Below are 16,645 nucleotides of genomic sequence, written 5' to 3'. Positions count from 1 at the left end.
TTCCAGCACAGAAGTCAATTGAGGCCCTTAAGTAGCCTATTATTGGCCACTGAAGGGTCTCTTCCAATGCCGCTGGGATATTACCAACGGCGGAGCGGGGGCCTCTGCTATGCGGGAGGATGTCTTGTAAAACGAGGTGCTCTCTCTGCGGGCTAATGGAGGGGAGGGTGGTGTCCCTCCTCTATGGGCAATGCAGGACTCCGGTGGGGAAACAGTACACCTCCTAGGACAGCCCTCCACCTGGACTTTGTACTTTATGACCACCCCCACCTCGCTTGGGCCTTCCGGCTTGACCCCAGCAACTCCGCCTCATTTACCTGAAGTCCCGAACTCCAGCGCTGGGCCTGGATCCAAGGCCTCTGCAGTACCGGTAGTGGCCACCACTCCTGTGGTGCTGCCAATATTGCTGAGCTGCCGTCCCTATGATTGGCCATCAGCTACTGGAGGCGGGATCCCGTCCTTAAAGGGACGGAGATCCTGGCGTCGGAAACGTCATCTCCAGGACAACAGAGGATCACGCTGGGGGGGCTGCGAAAAGGCCGAGGCAGGGTTCCTCCTGCCTTTTTGGCCCGATGCTGGGAGCCCCACCTCCTCCACAAAATCCAGCCATGGTGCGGGACTTCTGCCCATCATGATGTCCTGGTGCTGGCCCTGCTATGAGTTGCAGCATCCGATAATTAGAATGTGGAAAGGTGTGTATGCTCTGTAAATTCATCTTGCAATGTCACAGAAACACTAGATGATGAGTAGGAAACTCGAGCAGAAGCTGCAGTTAACTGCCAAGGAGGCTTATGGGGATGTATAGATGAAGGTGAGGCAGAGATCTAGTGCAGCAGCGAGGTGCTCCAATATCCCTCTCTCAGGCCAACACCCCAAGTATCGAGGCACTGGTCATGGCTAGTCAGTTACATTGAGTGGGCCACATCATCCGCATGCCTGACACAAGACTCCCAAAACAAGATTTCTAGTTCGTCATGGCAAGAGGCTACTGGGAGGGCAGCGGAAACGCTACAAGGATGTCTTTAAAGCCTCCCTGAAAAAATGCAACATTTCCACCGATTCATGGGAATCTCTTGCCCAAGACCGACCAAAATGCAGAAAAGCATCCGCGAAGGTGCCAGCCAGTTCGAACAACGCGACATGCCCAGGCAGTGACCAAGTGCAAACTGCAGAAGGAGCGTTCAGAAATTCGAGCATCCCATCTATTCGCCACATCAAACACCACCTGCCCCACCTGCAAATGGAATTTAATCCTGAGAAATGTGAGATGATGCATTTTGGGAGGACTAACAAGGCAAGGGAATATATAATGGATGGTAGGACCCTAGGAAGTACAGAAGGTGAGAGGGATATTGGTGTAGTTGTCCATAGATCACTGAAGGCAGCAGCACAGATAGATAAGGTGATTAGGAAGGCATATGGGATACTTGCCTTTATCAGCCGAGGCATAGAATATAAGAGCAGGGAGGTTATGAGGGAGCTGTATAAAATGCTAGTTAGGCCACAGCTGGAGTACTGTGTACAGTTCTGGTCGCCACACTATAGGAAGGATGTGATTGCACTGGAGAGGGTGCAGAGGAGATTCACCAGAATGTTGCCTGGGCTGGAGCATTTCAGCTATGAAGGGAGACTGAAAAGGCTAGAGTTGTTTTCCTTAGTGCAGAGAAGGCTGAGGCGGGACATGATTGAGGTATACAAAATTATGAGGGGCATTGATAGCTTAGATAGGAAGAAACTTTTTCCCTTAGCAGAGGGGTCAATAACCAGGGGGCATAGATTTAAGGTCAGGGGCAGGAAGTTTAGAAGGGATTTGAGGCAAACAATTTTCACCCAGAGGGTGGTTGGAATCTGGAACGCACTGCCTGAAGAAGTGGTGGAGGCAGGAACCCTCACAACATTTAAGAAGTACTTAGATGAGCACTTGAAACGCCATAGCATACAAAGCTATGGGCCAAGTGCTGGAAAATGGGATTAAAACAGTTAGGTGCTTGATGGCTGGCACAGACATGATGGGCCAAAGGGCCTATTTCTGTGCTGTATAACTCTATGACTCTATGTGTGGATCCCGGATTGGACTATTCAGTCACCTAAGGACCCACTACCTTGGAGTGGAAGAAAGTCATCCTCGTTCCCGAGGGACTGCCTAAGAAGAAGAAGAAGAAGAAGAAGAAGATAAAATCTTAAAGGTGAAATGGCAGCATGGGAAGAAGCAAGGAATGTGGGTTAGCAGGATGGCAGCCAGACTGAAGAAATGAATGACAGTTTGACCTGAATTTCCTCATGACAAAAATCCGAAGTAGAAGCGATGAGCTATTTGGGGTCAGAAGCCAGAGATTTTCCACTGCTGCAAGAACTACGACCGCCCTTCTCCTGGCAATCCCTGGGGGGTAGTGGGATGGTAGCGGGCAAAGATATCAATTAGGTTCATGGGCTACATTTATTGTTGGCGGTGAGGTAGTGAAGAAATGGCAATGACTTTCCCCGCATAGGTAGGGTAAGAACAATTTAGTTTGAGGTGGGATGCAATGGTAGGTCTCCCAGCATCTCTGTGCCACCCTCTGTTCAACGAATTTATCAAGCAGATTTAAATGAGCTCAACAAATATCATTGTTTAATATTTTGATATGCAGGAAGCAAACTTCAACATTACAATCATCAGAAAATTAACAACCATGTTCAAAAAATCAACCACAAAGATGTTTCACCCAGGCGAGATGCAATTGATTATGCAAGAGTCCTTACAAGGAGGGCTGCAACATTCAACTTTGGAAAATATATCCCTGATCCACATGCAAGGAAACAATCCAGGGAAGATGCTGCCAGTTGGGTGAATGCCATGTCCACTACCCACAAAATGTGGCAAGAGGTCAAAAAAAATTTCCCTGACTTCAAAAAGAGAAAGCTTACTTTCAACTAAATGTCACACAAAACCTCAAGCGGTGGCCACAGGAAATTGAAACTTGACACAAAAAGTGATCTGGTGGAATTGTGCAGCCTGGAAAATCTGCAGCGATGACAAAGCCGAATTGGATAGGGTAAATTTTAACCCAGCTCGCCCAGTGAAAACAGGATAAGGTGGTTCAATATGGTGGGTAGCAGTTCACACTGCGCTCCCGATGCATTCTCAGCATTGTAACTCACCTCAAAACAGGCATGGGAGGGTCGCCATCCCAGGCAGGTGTGGGCCTACTATAACAGTGAAAAGTCAAGGCCTGATGACATCATTAGCACTGCAACGCAATTTCAACTTAGAAAATTGAGAGGCCTGCAGGGGACCACACCTGACATCCAGACCTTGGTGTATGTCAGCAGAGTGGTCAGAAGAGGCCAAGCTAAGTAGTTTTACTAAACTTTCTGAGGATTCCACTTGTGTCAACAAGAGCTGCAGATTCTCCTCTCAAATCCTCACCCACGGCACGATACCCAGGCCCCGGATCCCCAGATGCGCAGGGCTCCGACACAAATTTCCATTCCCCCCAACAGCCTTAATGTAATTTCTACCAGTTTTGGGCAGGAGATAGTTCTGTACTATCCAAATCATGCTCAGGATTAACAAATTAAAATCAAATCCTGAGGTATCTGCAAGTGTCTTTCCTCCAAACTCAGGCTTTTCCATGCATTTTGCTGGATAACTCTTCTTCTGAGGCAGTCCCTCGGGAATGAGGATGATTTTCTGCAACTCCAGGGTTGTGGGTCCTTAGGTGACTGAATACTCCAATTCTGAATCCGCACACTCTGCCACAGGTGGGGCAGGTGATGTTTGATGAGATGACTAAATGGGATGCTCGAATTTCCGAACGCTCCTTCCACTGTTTGCACTTGGTTGGGGCCTGGACAAGTTGCCGTTATTCGAACTGGCTGGCACCATCGCGGATGCTTCTTCTCCAATGCATACAGAACAGCAGGAAAGCTGTGGCCCTGTAGACCATGAGCTTGGTAAGTAATGTAGTACAGAATCACTACTTTGTGGTTAATAGCTTGAGCTGCTATTTATCAGTTCCTCTTTATCACGCATCGCTACTCTGACAGTCGCACCGCCGATACAGAATTTGAATTATCTGCAATTCCGCAACATATTTAATCATAACCAGGTCACTCACTAAGTACCTGGGCAGCAGAACCTCCATTTGGATAGTAGATTTGTCATAGAGTCAAAGAGTTATACAGCACTAAAACAGGCCCTTCAGCCCATCATGTCCGTGCTGGCCATCAAGCACCTATCTATTCTAATCCCATTTTCCAGCACTTGGCCCATAGCCTTGTATGATATGGTGTTTCAAGTGCTCATCTAAGTACTTCTTAAATTTTGTAAGGGTTCCTGCCTCTACCACCCCTTCAGGCAGTGTGTTCCAGATTCCAACAACCGTCTGGGTGAAAAAAATTTTCCTCAAATCCCCTCCAAACCTCCTGCTCCTTAGCTTAAATATATGCCCACTGGTTATTGACCCCTCTGCTAGGGGAAAATGTTTCTTCCTATCTAACCTATCAATGCCCCTGATAATTTTATATACCTCCATTAGGTTCCCCCTCAGCCTTCTCTACTCTAAGGAAAACAACCCTAGCCTATCCAGTCTCTCTTCATAGCTGAAATGCTCCAGCCCAGGCAACATCCTGGTGAATCTGCTCTGCAACCTCTCCAGTGTAATCACGTCCTTCCGATAGTGTGGCGACCAGAATTGTACACAGTACTCCAGCTGCGGCCTAACTAGCGTTTTATACAGCTCCATCATAACCTCCCTGCTCTTATATTCTATGCCTCAGCTAATAAAGACAAGTATCCCATATGCCTTCCTAACCAACTTATTTACCTGTGCTGCTGCCTTCAGTGATCTGTGGACAAGTACACCAAGGTCTGTCTGACCCTCTGTACTTCATAGGGTCTTACCATCCATTGTATATTCCCTTGCCTTGTTAGTCCTCCCAAAATGCATCACCTCACACTTCTCAGGATTAAATTCCATTTGCCACTGCCCTGCCCATCTTACCAGCCCATCTATATTGTCCTGTAATCTAAGGCTTTCCTCCTCACTATTTACGACACCACCAATTTTTGTGTCATCTGCAAACTTACTGATCATACCTCCTACATTCACGTCTAAATCATTAATGTACACTACAAACAGCAAGGGTCCCAGCACCAATCCCTGCGTACATCACTGGTCACAGGCTTCCAATCGCAAAAACAACCCTCAACCATCACCCTCTGCCTCCTGCCACTAAGCCAATTTTGGATCCAATTTGCCAAATTGCCCTGAATCCCATAGGCTCTTAGCTTCTTGACCAATCTCCACTGCGGGACCTTATCAAAAGCCTTACTGAAGTCCATGTAGACTACATCAACTGCTTTACCCTCATCTACACACCTGGTCACCTCCTCAAAAAATTAAATCAAATTCTTTAGACATGATCTCCCCCTGACAAAGCCATGCTGACTATCCTTGATTAATCCCTGCCTCACCAAGTGAAGATTAACCTTGCCCCTCAGAGTTTTTTCCAATAGTTTCCCTACCACTGATGTTAGACACACTGGCCTGTAATTACCTGGTTTATCCCTGCTACCCTTCTTGAATAATGGAATCACATTCGCTGTCCTCCAGTCCTCTGGTACCTCTCCTGTGGCCAGAGAGGATTTGAAAATTTGTGTCAGAGCCTCTGCTATCTCCTCCCTTGCCTCACATAGCAGCCTGGGATTCATCCCATCTGAGCCTGGGAATTTACCCACTTTTAAGCCTGCTAAAACCGCTAATACCTCCTCCCTTTTGATGTTAAATTGTTCGTATATCACAATCCCCCTCCCTGATCTCTACACCTACATCGTCCTTCTCCATAGTGAATACAGATGAAAAGTAATCATTTAAAATCTCACCTATGTCCTCCAGCTCCACACAGAGATTGACACTTTGGTCCCTAATGGGCCCCACTCTTTCCCTGTTTATCCTCTTGCCCTTAATATACATATAAAATGCCTTAGGATTTTCCTTTATCTTGCCCGCCAGTGTTTTTTCATGACTCCTCTTCGCTCTCCTAATTACTTTTTTAAGTACCCCCCTACACTTTCTATAATCCTCTCGGGCCTCCGCTGTTTTCAGCCCTCTGAATCTGCCATTAGCCTTTTTTTTTTCTTTATCCAATCCTCTATATCCCTTGACATCCAGGATTCCCTGGACTTGTCAGTCCTACCCTTCACCTTTACGGGAACATGTTGGTCCTGAACTCTCACTATTTCCTTTTTGAATGACTCCCACTGGTCTGATGTCGCCTTTCCCACAAGTAGCTGCTCCCTGTCCACATTGGCCAGATCTTGTTTTATCATATTGAAATCGGCCTTCCCCCAATTCAGTACCTTTATTTCCGGTCCATCTTTGTCCTTTTCCATAACTACCTTAAATCTTACAGAGTTATGATCACTATCCCCGAAATGCTCCCCCACTGACACTTCGACCACTTGTCCGGCTTCATTCCCTAAGATTAGGTCCCGTACCGCCCCTTCTCTTGTCGGACTTTCTACGTGCTGGCTCAAAAAGCTCTCCTGAATGCACTTTAAGAATTCCACCCACTTTAAGCCTTCTGCACGAAGACTATCCCAGTTAATATTGGGGAAGTTGTGGAGATGCAATTAAGGGGTTACACTAATCCTAGGTCTGACACTCCAGGTGATGGAGAGGGAGGTATAGACAATAATATGTCTACCTTGAACTTGATGGTTGTATAGCATCAGCAAAATGTTACGGCCACCACACAAGCTATGATGGAAGAGAGAATGTTCAGGATGAAGTCACAACCTCAGAAATGTCCCAATGAATATCTATATTGTTAAGATGAATAAGTGCATCTCTTGCTTGATAACATATGTTATGATCCGCTAGCAGACCAGCAACAAACAAAAAGAATTAAATCCACCGACAGACCCCAATTTAGGAATCCAAAAACCAAAAGGACAAGACTTCATTTTTATAACGGCTACTTTAACACTCAAACCAAAACCAATATAAATTAAACATGAACTAACAGTTAAATCATGATTGATATATAAATCTTAAAGGTTACATGTTAATTCACAGATGCATGAAGGAAAATCCTTATCGTCCACTGATCAGTCTCACAGCACAACAAAATGTTCCTCAGGTCGCTTTTCAAGCCCCGTCCTCCAGGATGTGAATATGGAAATAATGATGTCCTGTCGGTAGTGAGCGATGCAATCTTCCCTTTAATGATTTGATCCTATCTCCTCTCAAATCACTTCGGTCTCGCCCACTACCATCCTGACGGCATGGCTCTGCTGATAACTTTTCAGTCGCCAAAGACAATGGTAGCAACTTGTATCTTCCAAGGGTCAGCTACCACAAAACAGGTTCCAATCGAAATAGCCTTGTCCTGTTAAAACCAACAGCCCCTAGCTTTTTCCAGTTCAGCAGCCCTAGGAGACTCTTTTGAAACCAACAACACCCAGTTCTGCAGCTGACTGCTTGTGAAAACGACACAGCCTTTTTCTAGCTTAACACTCTCTGGTGTTTTCCTGACAAACTCACACTGCTTTTTTTTCCTTCCCGGCCTAACACCCTGTGGAGAATTCTTAACAAACTGAAACTAAAAATCCAATCACACGTCGTATCTGGTTTAAAAAAAACTGTTTATCCTCAGTCACAAGACTGTTCATTTGTCTTTAGTTTAGAGATACAGCACTGAAACAGGCCCTTCAGCCCACCGAGTCTGTGCCGACCATCAACCACCCATTTATACTAATCCTACACTAATCCCATATTCCTACCACATCCCCACCTGTCCCTATATTTCCCTACCACCTACCTATACTAGGGGCAATTTATAATGGCCAATTTACCTACCAACCTGCAAGTCTTTTTGGCTTGTGGGAGGAAACCGGAGCACCCGGAGAAAACCCACGCAAACACAGGGAGAACTTGCAAACTCCACACAGGCAGTACCCAGAATTGAACCCGGGTCGCTGGAGCTGTGAGGCTGCGGTGCTAACCACTGCGCCACTGTGCCTGGGTTCAACTTGGAAACCCCCAGTCTCAAATCAGGAACCAGCTCAAAAACACAAACACAAGCTGTATAGAATTCACTTTACACATGAAGCCTCCATAACACATAACAAGACCACAACTTTACTTAATTAACTGAGCACATTTCCTTTCAGTCACCAAACCTTCCTCTTGCACATGGCCAAAGTACCATTTTTCTAACATATTTACAATTTTGCAACTTATTGTCAGCTGTGGGTTCAAGTTCCACGCCAGAGACTTGGGCACAAAAATCTAGTCTGACAGTGCAGTACTGAGGGAGTTCTGTACTGCTGGAGGTGCTATCTTTCAGATAGGGCATTAAATCAAGGCCTATCAGCTCTCTCAGTGGATGTAAAAGATTCCATGGCACCAGTTTGAAGAAGTGCAGGTGAATTCTTCTCAGTGTCCTGGCCAATATATATCCCTCAGTCAACAACAAATTGTATTTATACAGCAGCTTTAATGTAGTAAAGAGTTCCAAGGTACTTCACAGGCAAGTTATCAAACAAAGTTTGACATTGAGCTGCATAAGGCAGTATTAGGGCAGATGGCCAAAAATTTGGTCAAATAGGTTTTAAGAAGCATCTTAAAGGAGCAAAGAGAGGTTTAGGGAGGGAATTCTAGAACTTAGGACCATGAGGACCAGTGGTGGAGTGATTAAAACTGGGGATGTTTAAAAGTCCAGAATTGAATGAGTGTCGATAGCTTGGAGGGTTGTGGTGTTGAAGGAGGTTACAGAGTTAAGGAAGGATGAGGCCATGGAGGGATTTGAAAACAAGGTTTAGAATTTTAAAGTTAATGTGTTACATAAGGTGTGCTGTTTCCATCGTAAGAGATTTTCATCATTTTCTTGGGTTATTCTTAACATATTTTCAGTTCTCATCTAAAATCAGCAGACGCTCCTGGTATTGAGACATTAAAACAGTCGCTACAGAGGGCTGTATGTCTTCTAAGATGGCATCAATGGAAATGTGACTAGGAATGTAACATCAGGGAGATTTCCCTTCCACAATGGTGTGGTAGCCCAGCTGATGAAGACATTTTTAAATAAAAAGTTTAAAAGTTGGAGAGGGCACCTCAAAATGGAGACGCCCTCTCTCTCTCTCTTACCTGAACTGCAAGCTGCTGCTCCATCAGTGCTGATGGCCTCCTATTGGCCCTCCAGCTTCGAGAGCCTGCCTGCCATCCTTAATTGGAGGTGGGCTCATCTTCTGGCCACTAATTGGCCAATTCAGGGAAAAATCGCTGCTTGGTGACAGTTTTCCACATAGTGCAGGGTTATGACCCCCATTTGACCCCAAAGTTGGGGCCCCAACCCAAAGAGCAAAATGCTGCCCTAAATGTTTTGACCCACTCACAGCTGGGGAAGCCAGCAGCGTGTCAGGAACCTGAAATTTTGAGCAGCGGGTTTTTCAGTGGCCTTTTAACTGAGACACAGCATTAGTATCCCATTTCTGGGTTTTTTGACCAATTAGAGTGGATGGGCGTGATGATGACCTATACCTGACCATTGACGCTTTACGATTTAAAGCGTATTGTGAGGATCAGAATGGAGGCACTCTACAACTGTCAGGAGAGAACCAGCCACTGGAATTATGGAGTGTCAACAAGGGAAAGCTGCCCATGGTTCACAGATACATACAGATGAGGGCTGTAAGAGCCCACAGAGAGATTCTGTTACCAGCAGACTGGAGGATGAAGCCTGCCTCGGAGGCCAAGGAGGCACAGCTGGAAGTGGCATAAGAGTGCCTCATTCCTGAATACAGTGCTGCAAGAGGTTCTAATGACTTCATCAAACAAGGAAAGGTGAGTGGCATGCCACATTGAAATGCAAGACCCTCACTCTAACTTGCCCAGCCTTCTCCTGCACAGCACTCATTGAGCCATAGTCATAGAATTATACAGCACAGAAACAGGCCCTTCGGCCCATCGTGTCTGTGCGAGCCATCAAGCACCTATCTATTCTAATCCCATTTTCCACCCGGGATTAGTTTTCGGTGTAAACTCATTAAGCACTGGGTTGGGACACCCATCTCCAGTAAGAGTGGAGAAGGCCTTTCTGCAGAGCCTGTTCGGATTAGATGGCAGCCTCAGAGGAATCAGCACGCTGCACAACATGCAGCAAGACAACACAAGGGGACGGTGTGGGTGAGGACTGGTGCATGTTGCTCTGTGCCACAGGGCTAGCACTGGGCAAGTCCAGCTACTGGAATTCATCAGTACTGAACATTCCCTTGGCATGACTAAGAATGGAGTCCTTGGAAGCATTGTATGGGTGTTCCTTGGATGGGATTTCACAGCAGGAATGGAGAGTGTGTGGGCATCAATGACATGACGAATCATTTCTGCAATGTACTGATTGATCAGGATGATCCCAATATCATCATGGCGCAAGAAACTCTTGAAGGTCTCCTCAATCTCAGCCACGCTCGTCTCCTTCTCCACCACCAGGAAGTTGGGCTGACAGTTCTTATTCAATTCGCCGATGCCACCAAGTAGGAAGCCAGTGCAGGTATCCTCATCTCCGAGCACAGCTCTCAGTTTACCCCACATAGCCATCCCGGCATCCACTCCATCTGGCCTCTCTTGAGGCACCATCTCACATCCCCATCTGAACAGCTACCACTAATGTTCACCCTTATGTTATTGCCATGACATAATCATCCCTCACAGTGACCCTCAACAAAAGTTGTCTTTCTATGCTCTTCATTGGAGGATGCATGAGATCCAAGCTCTGCTCAAATATCAAAGAGCATCTGGAGCATTAGCAAAAATATGGGTTTCTGTCAGTCTTTCCAGAAGCACTGCACACCCTTGGAGAGAGATTGGACAATCTGTCTCCACCATGAGTGTCATGGTGTCTCAGGTCTTTGCGCTGATGTCCACCTCCATGGAAAGAGTGGCCACTTGCATGGAGATTCAGATGCTGCAGGCAATGGAGGGCATGCTAGCCTGCATGCCACCTTAAATGGGATGGAGGAAAGCCTCACTGACTTGCAGCAAAATGCTCTCCAGCTCTTGGCTCGGAAGGAATTGAGGTGAGCCATGAGAGGGAAGATGGATAAACGGGTCATGGAAGTGGCAACTCTGCTCAAAGCACTCCCACTCTTCCCCACTTGCGCCCACTCTTAGTCAGAGCCCTACATACTGCCTCCTGTCTCAATGGCCAAATCTGATCCTGCACAGGTACAGGTTGGGCAGTGTTTGGTAAGGCCTTCATGGAATCCAAAATCTGGAGGACGTTAGCTCCGATCTGAATAGTCAGAGCCAGGGAATGAGCAGCCATTCTCTAGCTCTGCTGAAGCCACAGGGGTAACACAATTTGGAAGTAATAGGAAAAGGAAGTGAAAAAATCACGTAGTTGTTTAATACTGTATTAAATAGTCACTTACATGTTCAATGTTTACAAATCATAAACTTTGGCCTAGATTTTGCAGTCAGTGGCAAAGTGATGGTGTTTGTTACTGACTGTACTGAGAAATGCAAACTTATCTATTTCGTTGACTGCAGCGAGAATTTCAACTTCTTGCTGCAGTGTTGTCCACTGTCGAAAGCATCAGCGAAGCCTTGCAGCAAGGCATATTCCCAGCAAAGCCATGCCCCCTTAATGACATCAACAGCTGAAGATATCCCCCTTGTGGTCAGTCGAATTAGCTACCACCTCATATATAAGAGGGGCTGATCAACCAAGTCAAGAAATAGGTTTATTATGCAAAAGGTGATCAAAAAATCCAACATTTTAAAAATTATTTTATATACACTAAGGATAAAGGATTGTCTGAAAGTGAGTTCGTATTTTTACCACGATCTCTTTGAAAAGCTGATAGTTTCAATGCTATGGCTGGGGGGAGACCTGTTCAATTCAACATCAACTCCCATTTAACCATTCTCTCTAAAATAAAAACCGGGAGGTAAAATCAAATTATATTTACATCAAATGCCCTCGATGCACACGAGTTCAGCTCACCTTTCTCCAAACACACTGTAGTGTGAACCCTTTTCTTTTTGCTGAACTTTCAATTAAAACAATTGATATATGAAAGATTTTCTACAGAATGTGCTGGAATAATTCCAGTTAAAAGGGCCCCACGACAACAATTAGCACTATTAAATAAATAAAATCATATAACAAACATAATTTTAAAAATGGATCACAAAAAGCTTAATCATCAAGTAATGAAATATAATTATCACATTTGTTTGTATTAATCTAAAATAATATGGCAATAATTTAGTTTTTTGTGATTAATATAAATTCAATCATGAATTTCTTTTCTTTTCTGTTGACTCCCTACCAATTTGTGCATTAATTCCCCTGAAACAAGATTGTTAAATGGGCAGTTAAACTTGTTCCCACTTATACTTTTCTGCGGTTATGACATATTCTGTAATTATCCTAAGTGCTGACATGCCATTCAAATTTCTAAATGCTGATTATCAGTACACTAATCCAGGGGTAGAGTTGCATGTGCGTTAGGTTTTAGTTATAACCAGGATAATTAACCCTTGCTTGCAAGCCTCTGGCATTGACTCTGATTCCCAAATATAGTCGGTGACTGCATTTAGCTCTTTACTGTTTCTTAAAATTGTTAATACAACTCTAAAATAAACCTCTGAAACCAGGAATGCGCTACTGTGACAGGGTACTATCCTCCTGCCAGTAGCAATTCTTGAAGGTGTAACAACTGTTCAAGTTTGAGCTCAGTGTTTGAGACCTCGGTGTTTACAGTAATTCACTTTTGGTATGAATGAAATCAAAATAATTTAAAAGTTGCCTCAGAAAGTTATACAGAAGTGATGCATTCCTTGCTTATAACTAAAGATGTTTACAGATGTGGATGCACTCCCGAGCAGGCTGCTGATGCCAGCTCTAAATAAATCAACACTAAATCCAAAGCTAGTTCTGGGCAATCAGTGCAAATTGACAAAATACGAGTCTCTGCCGATTCACAAAGTGGCCCAGTGGGACCATCATCGGAGGCTCTTCCGAAGCCAACTGAGATGCATTGCAACTTCCTGCTTTTGGCACAAGTGCAACCTCAATGTTTGCTGCTATTGGGACAGCAAAATCAGGGCCATGATTTCAAAACTCCATTGCCCTATCCTCTCCACTGTTGCCTGAAATCTGTCAAGTAGCCTTCTGAAGAATGGTTTGACAAGCAATGAGTATCAGTGAGAGGGACGGATTTTATTTATTTAGAGATACAGCACTGAAACAGGCCCTTCAGCCCACCGAGTCTGTGCCGACCAAGAACCACCCATTTATACTAACCCTACAGTAATCCCAACCAACCACCTACACTAGGGGCAATTTACAATGGCAAATTCACCTATCACCTGCAAGTTTTTGGCAGTGGGAGGAAACCGGAGCACCCGACGAAAACTCACACGGTCACAGGGAGAACTTGCAAGCTCCGCACAGGCAGTACCCAGAATTGAACCCGGGTCCAGGAGCTGTGAGGCTGCGGTGCTAACCACTGTGCCACTGTGCCGCCCGTGTTGTTGACTGGGATTGCTTTGTGCAGAGGGCTGTGCCAGATGGCTGCACTGTGACAAGCAAACCATAAAATAAATTATTTTATTTATTTGTATGCTTATGGATTCATTTTTGTTTTATCTAGTTTTGTCCTGGCTATGCCACGATGCCCACATTTACACCTGCTTTGCACAATCAGCTTTAAAAAATCAGTTCATAATCCAACAAGGGAGCAAGAAAGGAATAATATTGCTGCTTCACACTTGCAGAAACCTTCAGTGTACTGGCCTGTGCAACGCAAAAGATGGTGTCACTTGAAATGGAGGTGTAACTTTGGCAAAAGAAACAAAGAGCCTCTACCAGTGTAAGAGATGGAATGAAAGAACAAAGAAAAGAGACAATGATAGAATGAACGGAAAGAATAAATGAAATATAGAGAGGGAATGAGAGAACAGAGAGAAGCAATGAGAAAAGAGGGAATGAAAAAGGCGAGAAAGAAGGATTGATAATCATGGATAATGGGAATGAAACAGAGGGTGAGAGGGAAAAGAGAGTGAAGAAACGATAAAAGAAAGACAAATAAAAGGAGTTAGAAAGGAGCAACAAGAGATGGACTCAGAGAGGAAGAATGAGACATAGGAAGAGGGCGAGTGAGAGAGGAGGAGGGAGGGAGTGTAAGAGAGCAGGACTAAGAGAGTATTCAGATTCCAAGTAAATAGTTAGAAACAAAGCATATCAAAACATGGCTAGGTTTCAAAATTCCTTGCACAGCACACTTGTGCCAGTTATAGTCATAGAGTATCAGTCAGTATTGAAAATCTGAGGCGCCATATATTACAATTCCTTTTCCCTGTTCTTAAAATTTGATAGTTTTGCCATACCTGATTTACAGCATGAAACAGACTTTCCATACAAGACTGAGTAATATTTTTGACAGGTGCCCTGTTGACGAAGAATCATCCAATTGTATGCTTTATCACCACCTATGGAGAATCTGTTAATCAGATTTTCCCTTACCTCCCATGTATAAACCAATTTATCTTCAACCAGTGCTGGCAGATGTAGTTCCTTCTAATCCAAGTCTTGGCACATGTATATTCTTTGTTGATTGCCTTGCAGGCCCTTCTCAATTATGAGGTTTTGCAGCAAGTAGCAAGCCAAATATCACTCTGCAGTTTGGCTAATTCATGATATAAAGCCCTTCCCCAAAACAGTCAAGAAACCTCAATCACTGCTTCAAGTTCACAATTGATATTTTGCTTGATAATTGCAATTAGTTTTATGTGCCTGACTCCACCACAACTCAACTGGCTGTGAGCTCTTATGATAGATCATGGATTTTTGTCTTCAGTGTTTGGGTAGCAATTTGCTGGAGTGAATTGTGAATTTATAAAATTGTCCTGATTTTCATTCCATTGAAAGGAAGGAACACCAGAACAGGAATAAGACATTCAGCCCCTCGACCTGGTTCCACCATTTAGTTTGATCATGTCTGATGTTATGTCACTGTGTTTTGTGGAATGATAATTTTCTTTGGTCCACTGACTGGAGATCTGAATTTATATTTTTCTAAAAGGCACTTTTTAAAAAGACAAGCCGCCAGCAAAGTCATCCTTTCAGCTTAAGTTGGTTACCAAATTTGCAACTCTATCCTGCACTGCAATGCTTGTGAGGAGAGAGATGAACTGTCTGCTAATATCCCAACAAGAACCAAGACCCAGGAAGTTTAAAGGAACTACCTAATCTCTCAGCAAGCATAGAAATACTGCTAACTGCTATGCTTGAATCACTGAGTGAATGTCGTGTGACAAGCCCCTCCCAATCTGTGGTTTTAAGATAGTGTTTTCTCTGCAGCAGAGGGGAAGCAACTGGGCTCTGACTGAGCAGACCCTAAGTGGGTGTCCCTCTCTCTCTCTCTCTCTCCATTTCAGCTTGAAGGCTACAATCAGAAACCCAGTTGGAGGAAATCATCTGCATCGCTATCTCCAAGAGACTCACTGAACCATTCATCTACCTCTTCAAACTAAAAGTCTCAGGAATGCTGAATTCAGCTAGATGCCAATTGAATCACCAACCTCCACAGACTGTATACCTTTTTCCTGTGAACTCCAATTCAAACAATATACCATTCCCCACTCTATAACCTATTTGTGTGTGTGTGAAAGCCTCTAGTGCGTGCCCGAGAGTGAAAGTTGGTGCGTTATTATTTTATTAGTTCGGTTTAGGTACAATAAAAAGTTAACCTCTTTCTTTGTTAACTCAAGAAAACCTGTCTGATTGGTTCTTGTTATGATCATAGCAGGTAAGTAATCAAACACCTAATGAATTGGCCTGTACATACACTTTAAGAAAGAATTAAACCTGTTGTGGTCGAACAAGGAGAGGGAAAAGAGGGAAGCCCTTAAATTCCTCCTCACTTGACCGTAACAGAAATTTGGGGTCTCATTCAGGATCGAAAGACAAACGGGAATTTGAAACCAGGAAGCTTAATTGATCCCTAGCAATAATTTAAAAACTTCTTTACAGGTGTCATGCTAGGCCCCCCACTTGCCAAGAATGATGCACATCAATTTTGTCATTTTTAACTGTTGTTGGGGTGAGGAAATGACTTGTTAAACAGATCAGCCGTGGATGGAAAAAAACATTTACATACTAACAGACATCGAAGCTGAGAAAGCGCATTCCAGGGCCTGATAAGATACAATCCACAAGGGCCAGGACTGGTTACAGCAGCTGGTCACATGGCTATCTGGCTGTTCCAGGGTTTTCTTTTGAACTGGCAACAGAGAGTTTGAAGGCAGAGTGTCTGTTTACTCCTGGATTGAGAAGATCTCTCCTGTCTGTTCCCATCTCTTTCTCACAAACCTCTGAATCCACTGAAGACACATGAACCCCAAGAGAGAAATGTCTCCTACAGCGAACAAGGTTTAAGAAGAATACTGGGCCCCAGTGAAAAGAAATATCTACCTACAATCAAGGACTCTAGTGAGCTCAGAGCCGTAACAACAACTCTTCAGATATTACCTCAAACTTTTCCACTTTATTTTTCTTCTGCTCTTTCCTGTCTCAATTTGCAAGTGTGTATCGCGTATGCATGCGAGCGAGGGCACATCGTATCCATAGGCATCAACCAAATTAGAGCTTA

The 16,645-nt window shown here is 44.4% G+C and overlaps 1 protein-coding gene and 1 pseudogene across 2 annotated transcripts in view; both read right to left on the bottom strand.

Moving 5' to 3' along the window:
• The window catches only part of glrbb (glycine receptor, beta b), a 228,714-nt gene that overhangs the window by 165,863 nt on the left and 46,206 nt on the right, over nucleotides 1-16,645 (bottom strand). The gene's annotated exons all lie outside the window — the stretch shown is intronic.
• On the bottom strand, nucleotides 10,228-10,583 carry LOC137356633 (V-type proton ATPase subunit F-like; annotated as a pseudogene).

The sequence above is a fragment of the Heterodontus francisci genome, chromosome 1 (assembly GCF_036365525.1).
Source record: "Heterodontus francisci isolate sHetFra1 chromosome 1, sHetFra1.hap1, whole genome shotgun sequence".
Lineage (NCBI taxonomy): Eukaryota > Metazoa > Chordata > Chondrichthyes > Heterodontiformes > Heterodontidae > Heterodontus > Heterodontus francisci.
Note: the sequence above shows the minus strand (reverse complement) of the source record. Positions and strands in the feature narration are given on the sequence as shown.